General features: G+C 39.5%; 1 non-coding gene across 1 annotated transcript; it reads right to left on the bottom strand.

Moving 5' to 3' along the window:
* Positions 1 to 806: 806 nt before the first annotated feature.
* On the bottom strand, positions 807 to 913 carry LOC112725634 (small nucleolar RNA R71). Its single transcript, XR_003164728.1, has one exon. It is a non-coding gene; the product is annotated as a small nucleolar RNA R71 (small nucleolar RNA).
* Positions 914 to 17882: the final 16969 nt, after the last annotated feature.

The raw sequence follows: 17882 nt of genomic DNA, 5'->3' as shown, positions 1-17882 counted from the left end.
ATTGAGCATTTTTTATTTTATTTGATTTAATTTCATTTGAGTAATTCACTTTCAGTTTAGCTGTTTTCTTCCTTTTCCCCTACCCTTTTCTTAGTTGTTTTCAATTCAGTTCACTAACCCACTAATTGTTTGATATATTGCATCACTCATACTAACAGCATTTCTAACAAGAATACTCTCTGCATCTACCCCCTTCTTGCTTTTGCCTTATTGGTTGTATGACAGGTAGAAGAAGCGGGGCTTCAACTTCCTTTGATTCTGAACCTGAGAGGACCTTCCTTAGATTAAGGAGGGAAGCAAGAGGAAAGAAAGTAGTTGGTACGGAGGAAGAAGAGGAGTATTTTGAACCAGACATGGATGAGAATATGGAGAACCATCATGAAGAAGAAGCTCACAACCATGGCAGAGAACGCCCAGTGCATCATGCTGGGCAAGAGAGAAGAGTTCTGGGATCTTACATCAATCCAAACCCAAGAAACTGTGGAAGTAGCATCCAAAAGCCAACCATACATGCCAATAACTTTGAACTTAAGCCACAGCTCATCACCCTTGTTCGGAACAACTGTTCGTTCGGAGGAGGTGTCCAAGAAGACCCCAATCAACATCTAACCACCTTCCTGAGGATCTGTGATACTGTGAAGTCTAATGGTGTTCATCCTGACACCTATAGACTACTCCTATTCCCCTTCTCACTCAAGGACAAGGCATCTAAATGGCTGGAATCCTTCCCGAAGGAGAGCTTAACAACCTGGGAAGATGTGGTGAACAAATTCTTGGCGAGATTCTATCCTCCTCAAAGAATCAACAGGTTGAGAGCTGAGGTTCAAACTTTCAGGCAACAAGATGGTGAGACTCTCTACGAAGCATGGGAGAGGTTTAAGGATCTGACAAGAAGGTGCCCACCAGATATGTTCAATGAATGGGTACAACTACACATTTTTTATGAAGGCATTTCTTATGAATCAAAGAAGGCAGTAGACCACTCATCCGGGGGATCTCTAAACAAGAAGAAAACCATTGAAGAAGTCATAGATGTCATTGAGACTGTAGCCGAGAATGACTACTTCTATGCCTTTGAAAGAGGCAACACTAGAGGAGTGATGGAGCTAAACAACGTGGATGCACTGCTGGCCCAGAACAAGCTGATTACCAAGAAGTTGGCTGACCTTACCAAGAAGATGGAGAGGAACCAAGTAGCAGCAATCACCACCTCATCAGCAACTCAAGAAGGAGTAAATGTAGAGGCAGAGGGTGATCAGGAACAAGCCAACTACATTGGGATCTCACCCAGACAGGCACATGATCCATACTCCAAGACTTACAATCCTGGTTGGAGGAACCACCCAAACTTTGGGTGGGAAAACCAACAAGATCAAGGCCAAGATCAGAGATGTCACAACCCCAACAACAACGCAGCTCACCAACATTCCACACAGAGATCATATCAGCACCCACCTAACAACACACCTCAACATCCATATCAAAACCAAAATGGTCATTCTTATCCATCCAACCCCAACCCACCATCATCCGAAGACAGACTCTCAAGGATTCAGACTCTACTTGAAGTCATATGTAAGGAAGTCCAGGATAGTAAAGTGTTCCGAGAGGAAGTGCAGTCCAATATGCGGAATCAAGATGCTGCCATCAAGAAACTTGAGACACAAATTGGCTACCTATTCAAGCAAATTCCCAACCATAACCTGTGCAACAACACCGATCCAAACCCAAGAGAGGAATGTCAGGCCATCACCCTCAGAAGTGGGAAGGAATTGAAGGAAATTCCCAAGAATTCACAAGAGAAGAACTCAAATGAAAGGAAAAAGGAGCGAGATGAAGTCCAAATTCCCATTCCCAGTTCACAGCAAAAAGGAGAAATGCTGAAGCCAGATGTCCCAAAGGCTCCAAACCCTCAGTAATTAAAGATGAAGGGGGACAACAACCAGTTCTTAAGATTTTTGGAAATCTTCAAGAAACTACAAATCAACATACATTTTTCTGAAGCAATAGAGCAAATGCCGCTCTATGCCAAGTTGTTAAAGGAATTAATGACTAAGAAGAGAAGCTGAAAGAGCAATGAGACTGTGATACTAACTGAAGAATGTAGTGCCATCATTCAGCACAAACTATCCCAGAAATTAAAGGATCCTGGGAGTTTCCAGATCCCTTGTATTATAGGAGAAATCACAGTGGAGAAGGCTCTGTGTGACTTAGGAGCCAGCATAAATCTGATGTCAGTAGCTATGATGAGAAAAATGAGGATTGAGGAGGCTAAGCCAACAAAAATGGCCCTACAACTGGCAGACCGATCGTTCAAGTTTCCTCATGGCATAGTAGAAGATTTACTGGTAAAGGTAGGAGATTCCATCTTTCCAGTAGACTTTGTAGTGCTGGACATGCAAGAGGAAGCCAAGGCCTCCATCATCCTGGGAAGACCGTTCTTGGCCACTGCTGGAGCTGTCATTAACGTTCAAAAAGGTGAACTCACCCTGAGATTACACAATGAAAAGATGACATTCAATGTGTTCAAGGCCATGAGTTACCCACCAGAATCATTGGGAGAATGTATGAGGTTGGATTCACTGGAAGATTCAGTACAGGAGATTTTTGAAGAAGAAGAACTTGAAGGGTTAATAGAGGAGGAATCAACATCTAGCGAAGAGGCTACAACAGCAGAGATTCATATACAGGGTGCACCAAAGGAAGAGAATCAAAAAATAGAAGCACCCAAACTTGAACTCAAAGCACTGCCACCCACTCTCAAATATGCATACTTAGGAGAAAGTGAAAGTTACCCAGTGATCATAAACTCATCCCTCAGCCGAGATTAAGAGGATGAATTACTCCAAGTATTGCGAAAGCATAAGGACGCCATTGGATGGACCCTCGCTGACCTGAAAGGAATAAGTTCGGCCATATGCATGCATAAGATACTATTGGAAGATGATGCCAAACCATCCATTCAACCCCAAAGGAGGCTGAATCCAGTCATGAAGGAAGTGGTACAGAAATAAGTTATGAAGTTATGGCAGGGAGGGGTAATCTACCCGATCTCCGACAGCCCATGGGTCACCCCCGTGCAAGTTGTCCCAAAAAAGGGAGGAATCACTGTAGTCCCCAATGAGAAGAACGAACTAATCCCTACAAGGACCGTCACAGCATGGCGGATGTGCATAGACTATAGAAAACTCAACGAAGCTACAAGAAAATATCATTTCCCCCTTCCATTCATGGATCAAATGCTGGAAAGACTTGCAGGACACGCATATTACTGTTTTCTCGATGGTTATTCAGGATATAACCAAATAGTGGTTGATCCGAGAGACCAAGAGAAAACCTCATTCACTTGCCCATATGGAGTGTTTGTCTACAGGCGCATGCCATTTGGGCTATGTAATGCACCTGTAACTTTCCAACGCTGCATGCTCTCCATTTTCTCAGATATGATAGAAAAATTCATTGAAGTCTTTATGGATGACTTTTTGGTATTCGGAGATTCCTTCCCTAATTGCCTAAATCACCTGGCCCTGGTATTAAAAAGATGTCAAGAAACCAACTTGGTCTTGAACTGGGAGAAATGTCACTTTATGGTGACAGGGGGAATAGTTCTTGGCCATAAGGTTTCTAACTGATGACATGCCAACATGTCATGTTTTTCTATGCTTTTTCATTTGTTTTCAATAGATTTTATGCACTTTCTTGAGCCATAAGCAAGCCAATTGGGTAGATTTTCATGTTTCCTTTGATTTAATCAACCATGTATATATTCATGCTATTTCATGAGATTTTATGCTATAATTGTCACATATTATGAAAGAATGAATATCTCATGATTTTGAGCATAGCTTTGATGTGTTTGGTTGATTAATGATAGGTGAAGAAAGCTTGGAGAAAGGTTGAAGCAAGAAGGAATGGCTAGGAGTAAAGAGAGGACAATGGAATAAGTGAAAATGAACCAGGAAGCAAAAAGTTGGACCAAAAGTTAGCCTCAAACTTTTGCACAAACTTTTGGGTGAAAAGTTAGCCCCAACGTTAGCCCCTAACTTTTGGGCTAACGTTGGCACATGAAAGTTACTCCTTGGGCACCAAAAGTTTGCGCCAACGTTAGCCTCTAACTTTTGGGCTAACATTGGCACATGAAAAACACAAAGGGAGAGCAAAAGTTTGCGCCAACGTTAGCCCCTAACTTTTTGGCTAACGTTGGCGCCATGAGTGTGCAAGGGGTATACTTCCAACAAGAATAACTTGAGCTACAGAGCTCCAAATGAGGTGATTCAAAAAGCAATGGAAAGTAGGAATCGAGAGCTTTCCAAGCATATATGGCACTGCATGGTGGACACTAAAATTGAGGGAGAAAACTGCCCCGCAATGAGCATAAACGAACATGGTGGCAACCTGCAGTGAGGCCAGCTGACCTCTGCATCTTCGACAGAGTATAACTCGAGCTGTAGAGCTCCAAATGATGTGCTCCCAACGGCATTGGAAAGTAGACATCCAAGGCTTTCCAAAAATGTATAATAGTATGGGATGGACAATATGTTTGAGCCTCCAGAACTGGCGTTTTCGACCACGTTTGAGGCAAACGTCGCCTCAAACGCTGCACACCAAAGCCAGCAACCTTGTCCTCTTCAAATGAGCATAACTTGAGTTGTAGATGTCCAATCGAGGTGATTCCAATTGGATTAGAAAGCTGACATTCAGAGCTTTCCAACCATATATAATAATCTATAGTTGGCATGAAATTGGCAACGTTGAAAAGAGGATAAAGTAGCACCCCATACATGCACAAAAGGGGGCCAACGTTGGAGCAAAAGTTTGACCCCTAACTTTTGCCCCAACGTTGGTATCAGCAAGGAAGGGTGCTGATGTAAAAAGTTGGAGCAAAAGTTAGACCCTAACTTTTACTCCAACTTTTACTCAAGCTTTCATGATTCCAACCCGGTTCAATTCGGTTCTCTCTCCAACTCCAAGAGCAATCAACCAAGGCCTCTATCAACCCAATTCCATCAAGAGCAAGGGCCCATTATCATCACTCAAAGGCACAAGAGATAGTTAGAATAGAAATTTCATTTTAATTGTAATTTGTTTTGAATTTTATTTTCATTTTGTAAAAATGCCTATATAAGGCATCATTCTCATTTTAGAAAGGAAGCCCGAATAGAGAGAATAGGGGCGAGCTCCACTAGGGAGCATTAGGAATACAGAGCTCTCTCTTTAGTTTTTCTCTTTGTTTTAAATCTTGGGTGGAGAATTGAAGGAATTCTGTTTCATTATCACTTTGAGATTTCTCTTGTTCTTCTTCTGCAAACTTTCAGTGAATTGCAATTTGAATTAAAACTCTCTTTACTGCTTTCATGTCTATTTCTTCTGCAAATTGTTTACTGTTGGATCAAGGAAGGAATTGAGATCTAGACTTGGTCTCTAGTCTCATCCAAACCCTGAGATCTTCAACTTTCCTTTAGTTATTGTAATTGATCTGCATTTCATTTTCTGTTCAGTTCCTCAATTCAATTTACATTAAGCCTGCTGCAAATCTCATTTACTTTCCTGCACATGTGTTCCTCTGCATTTTACATTTGAGCCACTGTGATCTGAATTTACTTTTCATGCAATTTTAATTTCCTTGCAATTGTTCTAAGCTTTGATTTACTGCCTTCATTTAATTTCCCTGCACCTAGTCCTCTTTACTTTCATGCAATTTATATTTCTTGCAATTCAAGTTTCAGCTATTTTACTTTCTTGCTCTTTAAGTTACTTGCAATTTTACTTTCTGCACTTTATAATTCCTGCAAGTTTACATTCTGTTGGCTTCAATTGTCACTCAAATCATTCAATGTTAGCTTGACTAAACTAATCACCCACTAAAGTTGCTTGATCCATCAATCCCTGTGGGATCGACCTCACTCCCGTGAGTTTTATTACTTGATGCGACCCGGTGCACTTGCCGGTTAGTTTTGGGTGTTTTGGAGAAATTCGTTTCTCCGCTAAAATATCCCATCAAGTTTTTGGCGCCGTTGCCGGGGATTGATTTAGATCAACAATGATTAAGTGGGTGAGAAGTCTAGATCAAGCATTTTCTTTATTTTTGTTCTCTGTTCTAAGCTGAAACTAAGGTGTTTGTGTTTTTGCCTCACTAAGAAATTCTCATCTCTGATATGAGTAATTTCAATTTTCATTGATGTTTGCAAAATACAAATGGAGTTCAACTCATCATTTGGTCAAACAAAATTTATGGGATTTCACCCACCATCACCAATCTCTAATGGTGGCAGGGAATATCACCAAGAAAATACCAATTCTGGGCTCTCCAATTCATGGAGCCATGCTTCAGAACCACAAGATGAGAAAGAAAATCATATGGGATATTTCCCTCCACCACAAAATGATGCAAGTCATGACTCTAATGGTGGCTGGGAAGGGAATTCTAGCGCTCCATATGATATTCATCCGAAGATATCATCACTTGACCACGCTTCAACAGAAAGCCTCTGTCAAAACTCACCACCCACACAAACTTCCATGAACCAAAGCCTCTCAAAGATTGAGTCCATGATCAAAAGATTTGCGGAGGAGGAAGAGAAACACCATAAAGAACTAGAAAACTCCCTCAAAAACATGGAAGTGATGGCAGGCCAATTGTTGAATGCAAGGAAGGAGAAAATGGAAAAACAAGAATGCAAGGTCCCTGTGTCAAGTGAAATTGCAAAAAAAGAAGAGGTGGTGAAAGTAGTGGAACCTGAAACTGCTCTTGAGGTGATAAAGGAACATGAACATTCACAACCCTCACAAACTTCTCTTGAATCTGTGATCGAAAAATATGAAGAGGAGATGAAGAAATGTTGGGAAGATCAACAAACCTCCTCCATGATAGAGCTATTAAAACAAATGTTGAGTGTAAAAGAGGAAGTGGAGGAGCAAGAAAGTGAGGAAGTCATTCCAGAAAATTTACACTCAAGTGAGGAAGAGTTCATGGAACCACCGATTCAAAAGGCTCTGGATGAATACAAAACTCCAATAATCACACAGCAACCAAGACATGGATTCAAAGAAGTGAAGGCAACTAACAAGAGCACCAATCCTGTCCCTAATCCAGCAAGCAAGATCAATCAAGCCATTTGCAAAAGGAAGCTTGCTGAGGAAAAGCTAAGGCAAGGGACAGTAGCTGAAACTTCTCCTCCTTTGAAGTCATTTCTCTTAACAAATTGGAAGAAGAGGAAGAAAGTAAAGAACAGGTAGACAGTAGGTACATTTCTTTTCCTTGCTTTGTTTAAATTTCAATAAATTGGCATATGGTTACATTCTAAGTTTGGTGTTGCCCTGCAATAAACTGTTTTCCATCTTCATGGATGATTACATCAATTTTACATGAAAGTGACACACCAAGATTCTAAGTTTGGTGTGCCACCTATTTTTCTATGCAAATCAATCCAGCAACATCACTTGTCTGCATAATCATATTGCCTTTTACAGTGTTATTTTTCTTCTTAGTTGGATAATTTTTGTTTTCTCTTTGTTTCACTTATCTACTTGTTTTTAATGCTTTCCTTCATTAACTGTTTTTGTTAATACATCACAAAGACATCCTTATTCATAACAGACTCTTCATTTAGTGATTGTATTTAACATATAACAGTTTCTTTCGTCTAGTTTTAATTCAAATAAATTGACATATGGTTGCATTCTAAGTTTGGTGTTGCTATGCAACAAAATTTGGTTCCAATTCTTACAAGATACTTGCATTAATTCCAAGTGAAAGTGTCACACTAAGTTTGGTGCGCCACTTATTCTTTATGCAAAGTATTATGCTCACCTTCTTAAGTTTGCAATCACAATGTCTCTGTCTCTTATGCCTTGATTATTATCTTTAATTTTGCTTGCTTAGAACACATGTACTACTAACTTTTCATTGTGTAAGACATTCATGATCCATCTTAGCCCCTAGCCATTGTTCTAATTGTTGCTTGAGGATGAGCAAGCAGTTTGAGTTTGGCAAGGGAAGGAGGAAGAATAGAGGAAAAAGGACAACAATAATGAAGATGAACTACAAGGTTGTAAAGTTCCTTTTCTCCTCATTTGTTTCCAGCGCTTAAAATGCATGATTGTCTTCATCTTTTCTATTTACATGTGTGTATGAATAAAGCATAGCTTGAATATTGATTTATAACATGTTGCCATGCCATTGTGATTCCCAACTTGAGTTTTGTGAATTTAAAAGCAGTAAAGCATCATGATCATAAACAAACAAGGAACTAAAGAAAAGTTTAGCATGTGCATACAAGTATTGGAAAGCTAGTATGATTAATTGTTGCTCAATTGCATTGGATTTTATTTAATTGAAGTTTTCATCTAGAACATTTTGTGAAATCTTTTAAAATCATGAAAACCTTGAAGAAGCAAATGCAAAATAAAGCAAGAAAAGAAAAAGGGAAAGAATGAGAAAGCTGAAGGCTCTGAGTACCAATGGCAATTCATTTGTTAAGTACTTGTGGTGTTTATGTATCAAGCCAAATGCTTGAAAACAAAACACTTAGAAGTCAAGGTTAAGCTCAAAGTGCAAAAGCACTCCCTCAAAGCTCAAGGCTCTGAGCATCAATGATTAGAGAGTCAAGAAAAGAAAAGAAAAATGAGCTTAATGAAGTCCTCTAATCAAATGCTTGTGGTGCTTATGTATCAAGTGGTAATACTTGAAAACAAAGCATTTAGAAGTCGTAGCTTTGTTATCAACTCATGGGGCAAAGCACCCAAAAGGAGAAGCTAATAAGAAAAGTAAAAAGCTTGTTTCAAGGAAGAAATATAAGGAAAAGATTTCATAAATTGAGCTAGATGGAAGCATCAATCATTTACATTTCTTTTGTGATTGTAGCATGCTTAGAAAACTAGCTTACCATAAACATTGAGTTGCTATTCTTCTTGCCTTGGATTGTCAATCTTTATTGCATGATTCTTTTCTTGCTTAGGGACAAGCAAGGTTTAAGTTTGGTGTTGTGATGACATGCCAACATGTCATGTTTTTCTATGCTTTTTCATTTGTTTTCAATAGAATTTATGCACTTTCTTGAGCCATAAGCAAGCCAATTGGGTAGATTTTCATGTTTCCTTTGATTTAATCAACCATGTATATATTCATGCTATTTCATGAGATTTTATGCTATAATTGTCACATATTATGAAAGAATGAATATCTCATGATTTTGAGCATAGCTGTGATGTGTTTGGTTGATTAATGATAGGTGAAGAAAGCTTGGAGAAAGGTTGAAGCAAGAAGGAATGGCTAGGAGTAAAGAGAGGACAATGGAATAAGTGAAAATGGACCAGGAAGCAAAAAGTTGGACCAAAAGTTAGCCTCAAACTTTTGCACAAACTTTTGGGTGAAAAGTTAGCCCCAACGTTAGCCCCTAACTTTTGGGCTAACGTTGGCACATGAAAGTTACTCCCTGGGCACCAAAAGTTTGCGCCAACGTTAGCCTCTAACTTTTGGGCTAACGTTGGCACATGAAAAACACAAAGGGAGAGCAAAAGTTTGCGCCAACGTTAGCCCCTAACTTTTTGGCTAACGTTGGCGCCATGAGTGTGCAAGGGGTATACTTCCAACAACAATAACTTGAGCTACAGAGCTCCAAATGAGGTGATTCAAAAAGCAATGGAAAGTAGGAATCGAGAGCTTTCCAAGAATATATGGCACTGCATGGTGGATACTAAAATTGAGGGAGAAAACTGCCCCGCAATGAGCATAAACGAACATGGTGGCAACCTGCAGTGAGGCCAACTGACCTCTGCACCTTTGACGGAGTATAACTCGAGCTGTAGAGCTCCAAATGATGTGCTCCCAACGGCATTGGAAAGTAGACATCCAGGGCTTTCCAACAATGTATAATAGTATGGGGTGGACAATATGTTTGAGCCTCCAGAACTGGCGTTTTCGACCACGTTTGAGGCAAACGTCGCCTCAAACGCTGCACACCAAAGCCAGCAACCTTGTCCTCTTCAAATGAGCATAACTTGAGTTGTAGATGTCCAATTGAGGTGATTCCAATTGGGTTAGAAATATGACATTCAGATCTTTCCAACCATATATAATAGTCTATAGTTGGCATGAAATTGACAACGTTGACAAGAGGACAAAGTAGCACCCCATACATGCACACAAGGGGGCCAATGTTGGAGCAAAAGTTTGACCCCTAACTTTTGCCCCAACGTTGGTATCAGCAAGGAAGGGTGCTGATGTGAAAAGTTGGAGCAAAAGTTAGACCCTAACTTTTACTCCAACTTTTACTCAAGCTTTCATGATTCCAACCCGGTTCAATTCGGTTCTCTCTCCAACTCCAAGAGCAATCAACCAAGGCCTCTATCAACCCAATTCCATCAAGAGCAAGGGCCCATTATCATCACTCAAAGGCACAAGAGATAGTTAGAATAGAAATTTCGTTTTAATTGTAATTTGTTTTGAATTTCATTTTCATTTTGTAAAAATGCCTATATAAGGCATCATTCTCATTTTAGAAAGGAAGCCCGAATAGAGAGAATAGGGGCGAGCTCCACTAGGGAGCATTAGGAATACAGAGCTCTCTCTTTAGTTTTTCTCTTTGTTTTAAATCTTGGGTGGAGAATTGAAGGAATTCTGTTTCATTCTCACTTTGAGATTTCTCTTGTTCTTCTTCTGCAAACTTTCAGTGAATTGCAATTTGAATTAAAACTCTCTTTACTGCTTTCATCTCCATTTCTTCTGGAAATTTTTTACTGTTGGATCAAGGAAGAAATTGAGATCTAGACTTGGTCTCTAGTCTCATCCAAACCCTGAGATCTTCAACTTTCCTTTAGTTATTGCAATTGATCTGCATTTCATTTTCTGTTCAGTTCCTCAATTCAATTTACATTAAGCCTGCTGCAAATCTCATTTACTTTCCTGCACATGTGTTCCTCTGCATTTTACATTTGAGCCACTGTGATCTGAATTTACTTTTCGTGCAATTTTAATTTCCTTGCAATTGTTCTAAGCTTTGATTTACTGCTTTCATTTAATTTTCCTACACCCAGTCCTCTTTACTTTCATGCAATTTATATTTCTTGCAATTCAAGTTTCAGCTATTTTACTTTCTTGCTCTTTAAGTTACTTGCAATTTTACTTTCTGCACTTTATAATTCCTGCAAGTTTACATTCTGTTGGCTTCAATTGTCACTCAAATCATTCAATGTTAGCTTGACTAAACTAATCACCCACTAAAGTTGCTTGATCCATCAATCCCTGTGGGATCGACCTCACTCCCGTGAGTTTTATTACTTGATGCGACCCGGTGCACTTGCCGGTTAGTTTTGGGTGTTTTGGAGAAATTCGTTTCTCCGTGAAAATATCCCATCACTAACCAAGGCATTGAGGTAGACAGAGCTAAGGTGGAACTCATTGAAAAATTACTCTCACCGAGTGATGTCAAGGTAATTAGGAGCTTTTTAGGGCATGCCGGCTTTTACAGAAGGTTTATTAAAGATTTTTCAAAGATATCCAAGCCTTTAAGCAATCTCCTTGTATCTGATACACCATTTGTCTTTGATGAAAAATGCATGCTAGCATTCGAAAACTTGAAAAAGAGGCTGTCCTCTGCCCCTATCATTTCCCCACCTGATCGGAACTTACCGTTTGAACTGATGTGTGATGCATCTGATTTTGCAGTAGGGCAGTGTTAGGGCAGAGGAAAGATAACTTAGTCCATGTGATATACTATGCCAGCAAAGTCCTCAATGACACTCAAAGAAATTACACCACCACTGAAAAGGAGTTGCTGGCAATAGTTTTTGCATTTGACAAGTTTAGATCATACCTCATTGGTGCCAAAGTGATTGTTTTCACAGACCACACAGCACTTAAATACTTGTTTGCCAAGCAGGAATCAAAACCAAGACTGATAAGGTGGATCTTATTGTTGCAGGAATTCAATATTGAGATTAGAGACAAAAAAGGAGTGGAGAACAAGGTAGCCGATCACCTATCCAAGATCCCTCATGACAAAGGTGGAACACATGATACAAGTGTGAATGAATGTTTCCCAGATGAGCAGTTAATGATGGTTCACAAAGCACCCTGGTTCGCAAACATTGCCAATTTCAAGGCAACTGGGGCTTTACCTCCGGAGATCAACAAACATCAAAAGAGAAAGCTCATCAATGACGCAAAATATTTTGTCTGGGATGAGCCATATCTCTTCAAGAAGTGTTCACATGGAATCCTGAGAAGATGTGTTTCAGAAGAAAAGAGAAGAGAGGTCCTATGGAACTGCCATGGCTCATGCTATGGAGGCCACTTTGAAGGGGAAAGAACTGCAGCCAAGGTGTTATAGAGTGAATTCTTTTGGCCCACCCTTTTCAAGGATGCCAAGGAAGTAGCAAAGAACTGCAATGAATGCCAAAGAGCTGGAAACCTACCCAAAAGAAATGGGATGCCACAGAATTTCATTCTAGAGCTGGAACTGTTTGACGTATGGGGAATTGATTTCATGGGACCATTTCCAACTTCATATTCAAACAAGTATATCTTGGTAGCATTGGATTACGTTTCCATGTGGCTAGAGGCTATTGCAACCCCAACAAATGATAACAAAGTGGTCATGAACTTCCTCAGAAAGAATATCTTTAACCGGTTCGGAGTCCCACGAGCACTCATCAGTGATGGAAGGAGCCATTTCTGTAACAGACCACTAGAAGCTCTTCTCCTACGATATGAGGTGAAACACAAGGTTGCCACACCTTACCACCCCCAAACAAGTGGGCAAACTGAGATATCTAAGAGAGAGCTAAAAAGGATTCTGGAGAAGACTGTAAGAGCATCAAGAAAAGACTGGGTGAAGAAGCTAGATGATGCTCTTTGGGCATACAGAACGGCATTCAAAACACCTCTTGGGATGTCCCCATATCAACTGGTATATGGAAAAGCCTGTCATTTACCACTGGAGCTGGAACATAAAGCCCTCTGGGCTTTCAAGCTACTAAATTTTGATAGCATTGCTGCTGGTGAAAAAAGAGTCTTGCAGCTGCAAGAAATGGAGGAGTTCAGATCTCAAGCCTATGAAAATGCCAAAATCTATAAAGAAAAGGCAAAGAGAAGACATGACCTCAATCTGACACCCAGGAGCTTCGAAAAAGGACAGCAAGTTCTCCTCTACAACTCCAAATTGAGACTTTTTCCTGGGAAACTCAAATTAAGGTGGTCAGGACCCTTTCTTGTCACAAAAGTCTCACCATATGGACACATAGAAATCATGGAGGAAAGTTCAAAGAGGACTTTCACTGTGAACGGACAAAGGCTCAAACACTACATAGGAAACATGGGGGAAAACCCCATAATGAAGTATCATCTCAATTAATGGAGGAATCGTCGAGCTATCGACGCTAAAAGAGCGCTTCATTGGGAGGCAACCCAACCTAAGGTAGTTTCCTTTTCATTGTCATTTCAATAAAAATCACAAGTAGTTTCCCCTGTATTATGAGGAGGTAAGTTTGGTGTTACACACTAAAATAATACAAGAGTGAATGTGTAATTCTAAGTTTGGTGTCCACCAAAGATTTCAGTTAGAATTACACTACACTCCTTCAAGGGCAAAGTGCTAGCTCCAACTAATCAGGGGAACCACTTAACAATAGTTTAGTTTCTAGTTCATAGTTGTTTTGTTAATAACAACACATGAGGTTCTCTGCATGTATTCAATTTGTTGTACTAGGAAAGGTCACACACCAAACTAAGTTCAAAAATTCACAAGCATACATGCATGCTAACTATTTCTTAAGTGCTTTGGGAACAAGCAACTTCCAACAACTTTGCAGGAATCTTCTGGAGAAATGGTGCACCATCATCCAAGGAGGTGAAGAAGGATGCAAAAACTATGGATGATGACAAAGGGATAGCTAGAAGTCACCACCCGAAGGTTGTATTATTACTTGACTCCATATACTTGGAATGGAAAAAAAATTGGAAGTCCGAATGTACCCTTGACTAATAGTTACTCTTTAGTTTAAATCATTAGAATTTAATGTCTGTTTTCCTTGCGTTTGTCACATGTGTGCTGATCCAAGTTACCTGTTTTCATTTTTCACCTTGCTTACTTGTATGCTTGTCCCTTTAAGTCAAATAAAAAGAGATGTTATGAAAGACCAGAGTGATGTTCAAATCATGGAGTAAGTTCTTAAACTTGTGGTGTTGTAATTACTTAGCTAAGCTGGTTCACCAACAAGGTAGGAAGACAACTATCTGTCCTGAATCATATGCTTGAAACACACCCCATGAGACTAGCTACATAACAAGATCCTAATAAGAAAAGGGGAAAAAAATGAAAGTTGAGAAATAAAGAAAAAGAGTAAGAAATAAGGCTAAGCACTAAGGGTTGAATCTTAAGGCATGTGTTTGTGGTGCTCCTGTGCAAGGGATATACTTGGATGAATAAGCTCTCAGGGGTGCCTTATCACTTGGTAACTTGGGTTAACTAACCTGGGATTATCAGCTGAAAGTCCACTATCAAGAGTAACCCTTGCTACAGAGCACTTAGTAACCCAAAGAGGTCCTGGACACTAAGGTCTCAAGAATAAAAATAACAAACCATGTGCCTGTGGTGTGAATGTATGGGGGAAAGAGACTTGAGGGAGTAAGTCTTTAGGGGTGTCTTAACACCCAGCACCTTGGACCAACTGGTTCGGGAGTGCTGGCTGAAAGCTTATCTTAAAGAGTCGCCCCCTTACAAAGCACCTAGTCTAAAGAACACAATCAAACCCTGAAAAGAAAAAAAAAGGATCAATAAATAAAAGACTCATAGGGTGCAATCAAGTGAGTATTCTAGGTCATGGTAAAGGTCTGAAAGCAAATAAAGGAATGAACCTAAGTTGCTACGCATGAAACCCCATAAAACCAAGGACATGACTTCCACAATAATGATTCATTTCTCTTGTCATTTCATTCATCATTCTCTTGTTCCAGTACTTGCTTAGGGACAAGCAAGCTTTAAGTTTGGTATTGTGATGCCAGGGCATTTTGGCCAGTTTTACTGACCTTTTCTTTATTGTTTTAGGGTAGTTTCATGCACTTTCTTAAGAAATAAGCAAGTTTTGGGTAAATAATCACTTACATCTTGATTCAAGCAAACATTGTGAATTTTATATGATTTTATGAGAATTATGCATGAATTGAATGATAAAATGAATGATGCATGATCTCATGGGTTAGAACCTAGCTTTGATGCACTTTATTTGCTTGATTTCAGGACAAAGGAAGCAAGGAAGAGCCACGTTAGTAGTCACGTTAGTCTAACTAATGTGACCACTAACGTAGAATGGGAGCTAGCTTGCAATGTTAATAAGAAAAGTGATCGCCAATAATGCCTTCTTGAGCCATCATAGCCCACGTTAGTTGCCACGTTAACTACGTTAACGTGGAAGCTAACGTGGAAGAGAAGTAAAGCTCCAACGTTAGTGGTAAAAGTGAATGCCACTAACATTGGAAAAAGGGTCACACTAGCCACGTTAAGAGTCACGTTAAGTACATTAACGTGACCTCTAACGTGGAAGGAACAAAGAAGTGCCAACGTTAGTGACACTCACCTTTGTCACTAACGTTGGACTAAGCCACTATTAGCCACGTTAGTTGCCACGTTAATTGCATTAACGTGGAAGCTAACGTGGAGGAAAGGAATGATGAGCCAACTTTAGTGACACTCACCTTTGTCACTAACGTTGGAGATGGCTATCACTACCACGTTAGAAGTAACGTTAACCTAAGTAACGTGAACTCTAATGTGGGAAGAAGGGGTGTTTGGAGCGTTAGTGACAAAGGTAAGTGTCACTAACGCTCTCAAGGCTAAGGCATGCCCATGTTAAGAGCCACGTTAGTTATACTAACATGGACTCTAATATGAGAAAAGGGGGCTAAGAGCAACGTTATTGAAAAAGGTAAACCCCAATAATGTTCGCGAAGGATCAAGAGGCAACGTTAGTGGTCACGTTAGTGCCACTAACGTTGAAGTTAACGTGAACCATCTTGGGCTAGAAACGTTAGTGAAAAAGGTGATTGTCACTAACGTTCTCGAACCCACATTTTCACTTAAACGTTAACACCACTAACGTCCTAGCTAAAATCCATGCCTACTTCACACTTTCTCTGCAAGTAAAGCTGAGCCCACTGAAGACTCCAAACTAATTCAACTCAAGATCCAAAGGCCCATATCCAAGACTTGAAGAGCCAACTAGAAGAGCAAAAGAGTAGTATATATAGGAGTAGTTTTGAACTAGAGGAGAGCTTTTGGATTGGGGAGAACCACTCTCTGTATAATTTTACTTTCTCTGCAACTTCTAGTTTTACTTTCAGAATGTATTCTCCATCTTTGTTTTCCATTCCTAGAGCTATGAACAACTAAACCCCTTTCATTGGGTTAGGGAGCTCTGTTGTAATTTGATGGATCAATAATAGTTTTCATTATTCTTCTTCTTTCTTTTCTCTTGATTTTACTAGAAAGCTTTCAATCTTTATCCAATTGGGTAGTTGTCTTGGAAAAGAAGCTATTCATACTTGGATCTCTTCGGAACCTTGGAAGAGGAATGAAGAAATCATGCTAAAAATGCTTTCTCATGTTGGACCGAATTGGGGTTTGGAAACATATGTGGTATAATCAGTGACCATACTTCATCTCTTCTCATGAGCAATTGGACCAAGGAATTGGCTATTGATCAAGATTTGAGAGATTGAATTACCAAGGAATTAGAATTCAATCACTTAAGATTGCCAAAGAGATTAATGAATGCATTGATTGAGGAAGAGATGAAAATGAACTTGATCCGGAGAATGCAACATCTCTTAAACCCAATGACTTCCCTATTTCTGATCTCACCCATTCTCTTTAATTTCTGCAATTTACTTTTATGCTCATCTTCTCAAATCCCCATTTAACATTATGCAATTTACTTTTCGCCATTTACATTCAGCTCTTTATTTCCAGTATTTACATTTTCTGCTATTTACTTTCTCGCTATTTAATTTCCTGCAACTCTCACATCAAATTCTACTTAGCTCAACTAGAACATTCCTCTAATTAAAGTTGATTGACCAATCAATCCCTGTGGGATTCGACCTCACTCTATTGTGAGTTTTTACTTGATAACAATTCGGTATACTTGCCGAGGGAAATTGTTGAGAGACAAGTTTCTGTGCATCACTGAGATTTACAAGGTGACCATAGCTTGCTTCAAGCCGACAATCTCTGTGGGATCGACCCTTACTCACATAAGGTTTATTACTTGGACGACCCAGTGCACTTGCTGGTTAGTTGTGCGAAGTTGTGACAAAGAACTAAGATTATGAATGTGCGTATAAAGTTTTTGGCGCCGTTACCAAGGAATGAATGATCACGATTTCGTGCACCAATTAAAGATATAGGCTTTCTATCCTAGTCATTAATTATCATACAACAATTAACAAGAGCTAATCTTATTTAGTCATCTCCAACTTTGGAAGAAGGTACAATGTTATGTTCACATGAGAGAAAGTCAAATAAGACTAGTTAATCTCCATCCAAAAGTCCTAATCAACTTACTAATCTCAATCCAATATTAACTAACAACTCTAGATCACCAACATAAGTTGTGTATTAATGACTCAAGATTGCCTAATTTCTCTTTCCAAGCCAAGAATGCTCAAAAAGCTACTCTAACATCCAACCAAGCATTTTGTCAAACACTTGGAAGGCATAAAAAGAAAGCATGTTAAATTGCAAGAAATGTAAGTTCTACAACTACCAAATGCAAGAAATTAACAACTCAATTAAACAATAAAGGAGCATAAACATAAATTGAATTAAAGAAAATCCAAATCCAACAAGAGTGCATCAACATAAAAGGGGCATAAAAGGGAAATTAAC

The sequence above is a fragment of the Arachis hypogaea genome, chromosome 11 (assembly GCF_003086295.3).
Source record: "Arachis hypogaea cultivar Tifrunner chromosome 11, arahy.Tifrunner.gnm2.J5K5, whole genome shotgun sequence".
NCBI lineage: Eukaryota > Viridiplantae > Streptophyta > Magnoliopsida > Fabales > Fabaceae > Arachis > Arachis hypogaea.
The sequence above is the reverse complement of the archived record's forward strand: the minus strand, read 5'-3'. Positions and strand labels throughout refer to the sequence as shown.